Source organism: Staurois parvus, unplaced genomic scaffold, assembly GCF_062004578.1.
Source record: "Staurois parvus isolate SC_StPar_1 unplaced genomic scaffold, SC_StPar_1.0 ptg001431l, whole genome shotgun sequence".
Lineage (NCBI taxonomy): Eukaryota > Metazoa > Chordata > Amphibia > Anura > Ranidae > Staurois > Staurois parvus.
In genome coordinates, this window is record NW_028319227.1 from 1,406,963 (window position 1) to 1,415,111 (window position 8,149).

Below are 8,149 nucleotides of genomic sequence, written 5' to 3' on the forward strand. Positions count from 1 at the left end.
AGGTGAGAAGCAGATTATCTGCAACCACAGCCACAATGCCTTTCCCTAACAGCCATTTCAGACATATTAGCGCGCAAAACTCCAAACGGAGCACTTTTCTGTGATGACGTATTGGAAGTGTGCTCTTCTGTTTGGGGTATTGTGTGACCAGACTTACTTGGATAGAACATTCATGAAGTTACATGGAGAAAGCTCAATTTCATTAAAACTTTTCTCATGAAAACTAGGAATCAACATAAAAATAATCAAGGTTCTTGGTTTGACAATTGTGAACTATGTTTAGGGTTAGATAGCAATATTATTTCCAAGAGTTATTTTTGGTAGACCGGAGTGATCAAGTTGAAATTTGCTTTATCCTTGTGATTTTTATGTCTGCAGATAAGTCAAATGAAAGCACTTTCTTATATGTTGGGATTTCACTGAGTGCTTTTTGTTTGGTTGGTCTTTAAACTGTGAATACTCATATTCTTTTTCATTGGTTAAGTGATTTGAAACATATTTGGGATGGAAGCAGGACTACTGCTTTGCATAGCTAAATGTGTTTTATTTTCTAAACACTCTTTCTGATTCTTTTAAATCATTTTAAACAAAATGCTGTCAAAGAATTTAGGAAGAGATGCTCCTTGGTACAGTGCTTTTTGGTGGCTTTTTTCTATACCCTGTGACTTTGGATTTTGGCTTTCATAGTTGCAAGTTACAATATGGAAGTTAACATACCCATTGGGATGTATAACCTACAATACCATTGGTTCATAGAGTTCTCAAGAAGTTTAAAATCCTGCAAATTTTTGAATATGCTAACTTACAACAGCTTTTAGCTGAAACCAAGCTGTCTGCATCTTCTATATTTTAAATTTCAGAAATATTCCTCAGATGAAAGGTATAAAATATAGGGAGTTCTCCTGCTCACACATTCGGATTTTACTTCATAATCAAAACTGCTAAGATTAGCTGTTGCTTAAACCTCTGAATAGAGTTTACATTACCAAAAACGCCCTATTGTTATGCTGAGATTGCAACTGGTACCACCTGTGGCTTTGAGAGGCAAGGCCCTATTTACATTTGACCCACTGGAATGTCCTCCCTCTGCAACACAAAAGAAAACTTACCTGGGTATTCATTGGATAATGGAGTATTCCCCCTTGCTTATAAAGGCCTGGAAGTTAGAGAGAAGTAAGTGTTTAAAGAAGACCTGAAGATAACTCAAAACCATCGCTGTTTTCAACCATGAGGTAAGCCTCACTTCATACTTTCTAATCAAAATCATTTTTTTCAGATAAGAGAAGATCTTGCATACTTTTGTCCCTATTTACATGACCCAAAACAAAGCACTATCTTGTGTTCCATTGCTGGTGAGAAAGTGCTTCCTGTATTGGGCAATGTGGGAACTGAGTTAAACCTTCCAGATGAAATGAGGAGCATCAGAGTGGCCATTCCTCTACTTTCAATGCTTTCAACTCAGTCAAAGCAGAGCACTGTACCTTATTAGAAAAATCTCGTCTTTAAAACCTTGTTTTTTAACATGTAAGTGTCACCTTGTTTGACCAAGGTGAGAAGCAGATTATCTGCAACCACAGCCACAATGCCATTCCCTAACAGCCATTTCAGACATATTAGCGCGCAAAACTCCAAACGGAGCACTTTTCTGTGATGACGTATTGGAAGTGTGCTCTTCTGTTTGGTGTATTGTGTGACCAGACTTACTTGGATAGAACATTCATGAAGTTACTTGGAGAAAGCTCAATTTCATTAAAACGTTTCTCATGAAACCTAGGAATCAACATAAAAATCATCAAGGTTCTTGGTTTGACAATTGTGAACTATGTTTAGGGTTAGATAGCAATATTATTTGCAAGAGTTATTTTTGGTAGACCGGAGTGATCAAGTGGAAATTTGCTTTTATCCTTGTGATTTTTATGTCTGCAGATAAGTCAAATGAAAGCACTTTCTTATATGTTGGGATTTCACTGAGTGCTTTTTGTTTGGTTGGTCTTTAAACTGTGAATACTCATATTCTTTTTCATTGGTTAAGTGATTTGAAACATATTTGGGATGGAAGCAGGACTATTGCTTTGCATAGCTAAATTTGTTTTATTTTCTAAACACTCTTTCTGATTCTTTTAAATCATTTTAAACAAAATGCTGTCAAAGAATTTAGGAAGAGATGTTCCTTGGTACAGTGCTTTTTGGTGGCTTTTTTCCATACCCTGTGACTTTGGATTTTGGATTTCATAGTTGCAAGTTACAATATGGAATTTAACATACCCATTGGGATTTATAACCTACAATACCATTGGTTCATAGAGTTCTCAAGAAGTTTAAAATCCTGCAAATTTTTGAATATGCTAACTTACAACAGCTTTTAGCTGAAACCAAGCTGTCTGCATCTTCTATATTTTAAATTTCAGAAATATTCCTCAGGTGAAAGGTATAAAATATATAGAGTTCTCCTGCTCACACATTCGGATTTTACTTCATAATCAAAACTGCTAAGATTAGCTGTTGCTTAAACCTCTGAATAGAGTTTACATTACCAAAAACGCCCTATTGTTATGCTGAGATTGCAACTGGTACCACCTGTGGCTTTGAGAGGCAAGGCCCTATTTACATTTGACCCACTGGAATGTCCTCCCTCTGCAACACAAAAGAAAACTTACCTGGGTATTCATTGGATAATGGAGTATTCCCCCTTGCTTATAAAGGCCTGGAAGTTAGAGAGAAGTAAGTGTTTAAAGAAGACCTGAAGATAACTCAAAACCATCGCTGTTTTCAACCATGAGGTAAGCCTCACTTCATACTTTCTAATCAAAATCATTTTTTTTCAGATAAGAGAAGATCTTGGATACTTTTGTCCCTATTTACATGACCCAAAACAAAGCACTATCTTGTGTTCCATTGCTGGTGAGAAAGTGGTTCCTGTTTTGGGCAATTTGGGAACTGGGTTAAACCTTCCAGATGAAATGAGGAGCATCAGAGTGGCCAGTCCTCTACTTTCAATGCTTTCAACTCAGTCAAAGCAGAGCACTGTACCTTATTAGAAAAATCTCGGCTTTAAAACCTTGTTTTTTAACATGTAAGTGTCACCTTGTTTGACCAAGGTGAGAAGCAGATTATCTGCAACCACAGCCACAATTCCTTTCCCTAACAGCCATTTCAGACATATTAGCGCGCAAAACTCCAAACGGAGCACTTTTCTGTGATGACGTATTGGAAGTGTGCTCTTCTGTTTGGGGTATTGTGTGACCAGACTTACTTGGATAGAACATTCATGAAGTTACTTGGAGAAAGCTCAATTTCATTAAAACGTTTCTCATGAAACCTAGGAATCAACATAAAAATCATCAAGGTTCTTGGTTTGACAATTGTGAACTATGTTTAGGGTTAGATAGCAATATTATTTCCAAGAGTTATTTTTGGTAGACCGGAGTGATCAAGTTGAAATTTGCTTTATCCTTGTGATTTTTATGTCTGCAGATAAGTCAAATGAAAGCACTTTCTTATATGTTGGGATTTCACTGAGTGCTTTTTGTTTGGTTGGTCTTTAAACTGTGAATACTCATATTCTTTTTCATTGGTTAAGTGATTTGAAACATATTTGGGATGGAAGCAGGACTATTGCTTTGCATAGCTAAATGTGTTTTATTTTCTAAACACTCTTTCTGATTCTTTTAAATCATTTAAAACAAAATGCTGTCAAAGAATTTAGGAAGAGATGCTCTTTGGTACAGTGCTTTTTGGTGGCTTTTTTCTATACCCTGTGACTTTGGATTTTGGCTTTCATAGTTGCAAGTTACAATATGGAAGTTAACATACCCATTGGGATGTATAACCTACAATACCATTGGTTCATAGAGTTCTCAAGAAGTTTAAAATCCTGCAAATTTTTGAATATGCTAACTTACAACAGCTTTTAGCTGAAACCAAGCTGTCTGCATCTTCTATATTTTAAATTTCAGAAATATTCCTCAGATGAAAGGTATAAAATATAGGGAGTTCTCCTGCTCACACATTCGGATTTTACTTCATAATCAAAACTGCTAAGATTAGCTGTTGCTTAAACCTCTGAATAGAGTTTACATTACCAAAAACGCCCTATTGTTATGCTGAGATTGCAACTGGTACCACCTGTGGCTTTGAGAGGCAAGGCCCTATTTACATTTGACCCACTGGAATGTCCTCCCTCTGCAACACAAAAGAAAACTCACCTGGGTATTCATTGGATAATGGAGTATTCCCCCTTGCTTATAAAGGCCTGGAAGTTAGAGAGAAGTAAGTGTTTAAAGAAGACCTGAAGATAACTCAAAACCATCGCTGTTTTCAACCATGAGGTAAGCCTCACTTCATACTTTCTAATCAAAATCATTTTTTTTCAGATAAGAGAAGATCTTGGATACTTTTGTCCCTATTTACATGACCCAAAACAAAGCACTATCTTGTGTTCCATTGCTGGTGAGAACGTGCTTCCTGTTTTGGGCAATGTGGGAACTGGGTTAAACCTTCCAGATGAAATGAGGAGCATCAGAGTGGCCAGTCCTCTACTTTCAATGCTTTCAACTCAGTCAAAGCAGAGCACTGTACCTTATTAGAAAAATCTCGGCTTTAAAACCTTGTTTTTTAACATGTAAGTGTCACCTTGTTTGACCAAGGTGAGAAGCAGATTATCTGCAACCACAGCCACAATGCCTTTCCCTAACAGCCATTTCAGACATATTAGCGCGCAAAACTCCAAACGGAGCACTTTTCTGTGATGACGTATTGGAAGTGTGCTCTTCTGTTTGGGGTATTGTGTGACCAGACTTACTTGGATAGAACATTCATGAAGTTACATGGAGAAAGCTCAATTTCATTAAAACTTTTCTCATGAAAACTAGGAATCAACATAAAAATAATCAAGGTTCTTGGTTTGACAATTGTGAACTATGTTTAGGGTTAGATAGCAATATTATTTCCAAGAGTTATTTTTGGTAGACCGGAGTGATCAAGTTGAAATTTGCTTTATCCTTGTGATTTTTATGTCTGCAGATAAGTCAAATGAAAGCACTTTCTTATATGTTGGGATTTCACTGAGTGCTTTTTGTTTGGTTGGTCTTTAAACTGTGAATACTCATATTCTTTTTCATTGGTTAAGTGATTTGAAACATATTTGGGATGGAAGCAGGACTACTGCTTTGCATAGCTAAATGTGTTTTATTTTCTAAACACTCTTTCTGATTCTTTTAAATCATTTTAAACAAAATGCTGTCAAAGAATTTAGGAAGAGATGCTCCTTGGTACAGTGCTTTTTGGTGGCTTTTTTCTATACCCTGTGACTTTGGATTTTGGCTTTCATAGTTGCAAGTTACAATATGGAAGTTAACATACCCATTGGGATGTATAACCTACAATACCATTGGTTCATAGAGTTCTCAAGAAGTTTAAAATCCTGCAAATTTTTGAATATGCTAACTTACAACAGCTTTTAGCTGAAACCAAGCTGTCTGCATCTTCTATATTTTAAATTTCAGAAATATTCCTCAGATGAAAGGTATAAAATATAGGGAGTTCTCCTGCTCACACATTCGGATTTTACTTCATAATCAAAACTGCTAAGATTAGCTGTTGCTTAAACCTCTGAATAGAGTTTACATTACCAAAAACGCCCTATTGTTATGCTGAGATTGCAACTGGTACCACCTGTGGCTTTGAGAGGCAAGGCCCTATTTACATTTGACCCACTGGAATGTCCTCCCTCTGCAACACAAAAGAAAACTCACCTGGGTATTCATTGGATAATGGAGTATTTCCCCTTGCTTATAAAGGCCTGGAAGTTAGAGAGAAGTAAGTGTTTAAAGAAGACCTGAAGATAACTCAAAACCATCGCTGTTTTCAACCATGAGGTAAGCCTCACTTCATACTTTCTAATCAAAATCATTTTTTTTCAGATAAGAGAAGATCTTGGATACTTTTGTCCCTATTTACATGACCCAAAACAAAGCACTATCTTGTGTTCCATTGCTGGTGAGAAAGTGCTTCCTGTTTTGGGCAATGTGGGAACTGGGTTAAACCTTCCAGATGAAATGAGGAGCATCAGAGTGGCCAGTCCTCTACATTCAATGCTTTCAACTCAGTCAAAGCAGAGCACTGTACCTTATTAGAAAAATGTCGGCTTTAAAACCTTGTTTTTTAACATGTAAGTGTCACCTTGTTTGACCAAGGTGAGAAGCAGATTATCTGCAACCACAGCCACAATGCCTTTCCCTAACAGCCATTTCAGACATATTAGCGCGCAAAACTCCAAACGGAGCACTTTTCTGTGATGACGTATTGGAAGTGTGCTCTTCTGTTTGGGGTATTGTGTGACCAGACTTACTTGGATAGAACATTCATGAAGTTACATGGAGAAAGCTCAATTTCATTAAAACGTTTCTCATGAAAACTAGGAATCAACATAAAAATAATCAAGGTTCTTGGTTTGACAATTGTGAACTATGTTTAGGGTTAGATAGCAATATTATTTCCAAGAGTTATTTTTGGTAGACCAGAGTGATCAAGTGGAAATTTGCTTTATCCTTGTGATTTTTATGTCTGCAGATAAGTCAAATGAAAGCACTTTCTTATATGTTGGGATTTCACTGAGTGCTTTTTGTTTGGTTGGTCTTTAAACTGTGAATACTCATATTCTTTTTCATTGGTTAAGTGATTTGAAACATATTTGGGATGGAAGCAGGACTATTGCTTTGCATAGCTAAATGTGTTTTATTTTCTAAACACTCTTTCTGATTCTTTTAAATCATTTTAAACAAAATGCTGTCAAAGAATTTAGGAAGAGATGCTCCTTGGTACAGTGCTTTTTGGTGGCTTTTTTCTATACCCTGTGACTTTGGATTTTGGCTTTCATAGTTGCAAGTTACAATATGGAAGTTAACATACCCATTGGGATGTATAACCTACAATACCATTGGTTCATAGAGTTCTCAAGAAGTTTAAAATCCTGCAAATTTTTGAATATGCTAACTTACAACAGCTTTTAGCTGAAACCAAGCTGTCTGCATCTTCTATATTTTAAATTTCAGAAATATTCCTCAGGTGAAAGGTATAAAATATAGGGAGTTCTCCTGCTCACACATTCGGATTTTACTTCATAATCAAAACTGCTAAGATTAGCTGTTGCTTAAACCTCTGAATAGAGTTTACATTACCAAAAACGCCCTATTGTTATGCTGAGATTGCAACTGGTACCACCTGTGGCTTTGAGAGGCAAGGCCCTATTTACATTTGACCCACTGGAATGTCCTCCCTCTGCAACACAAAAGAAAACTTACCTGGGTATTTATTGGATAATGGAGTATTCCCCCTTGCTTATAAAGGCCTGGAAGTTAGAGAGAAGTAAGTGTTTAAAGAAGAACTGAAGATAACTCAAAACCATCGCTGTTTTCAACCATGAGGTAAGCCTCACTTCATACTTTCTAATCAAAATCATTTTTTTTCAGATAAGAGAAGATCTTGCATACTTTTGTCCCTATATACATGACCCAAAACAAAGCACTATCTTGTGTTCCATTGCTGGTGAGAAAGTGCTTCCTGTTTTGGGCAATGTGGGAACTGGGTTAAACCTTCCAGATGAAATGAGGAGCATCAGAGTGGCCAGTCCTCTACATTCAATGCTTTCAACTCAGTCAAAGCAGAGCACTGTACCTTATTAGAAAAATCTCGGCTTTAAAACCTTGTTTTTTAACATGTAAGTGTCACTTTGTTTGACCAAGGTGAGAAGCAGATTATCTGCAACCACAGCCACAATTCCTTTCCCTAACAGCCATTTCAGACATATTAGCGCGCAAAACTCCAAACGGAGCACTTTTCTGTGATGACGTATTGGAAGTGTGCTCTTCTGTTTGGGGTATTGTGTGACCAGACTTACTTGGATAGAACATTCATGAAGTTACTTGGAGAAAGCTCAATTTCATTAAAACGTTTCTCATGAAACCTAGGAATCAACATAAAAATCATCAAGGTTCTTGGTTTGACAATTGTGAACTATGTTTAGGGTTAGATAGCAATATTATTTCCAAGAGTTATTTTTGGTAGACCGGAGTGATCAAGTGGAAATTTGCTTTTATCCTTGTGATTTTTATGTCTGCAGATAAGTCAAATGAAAGCACTTTCTTATATG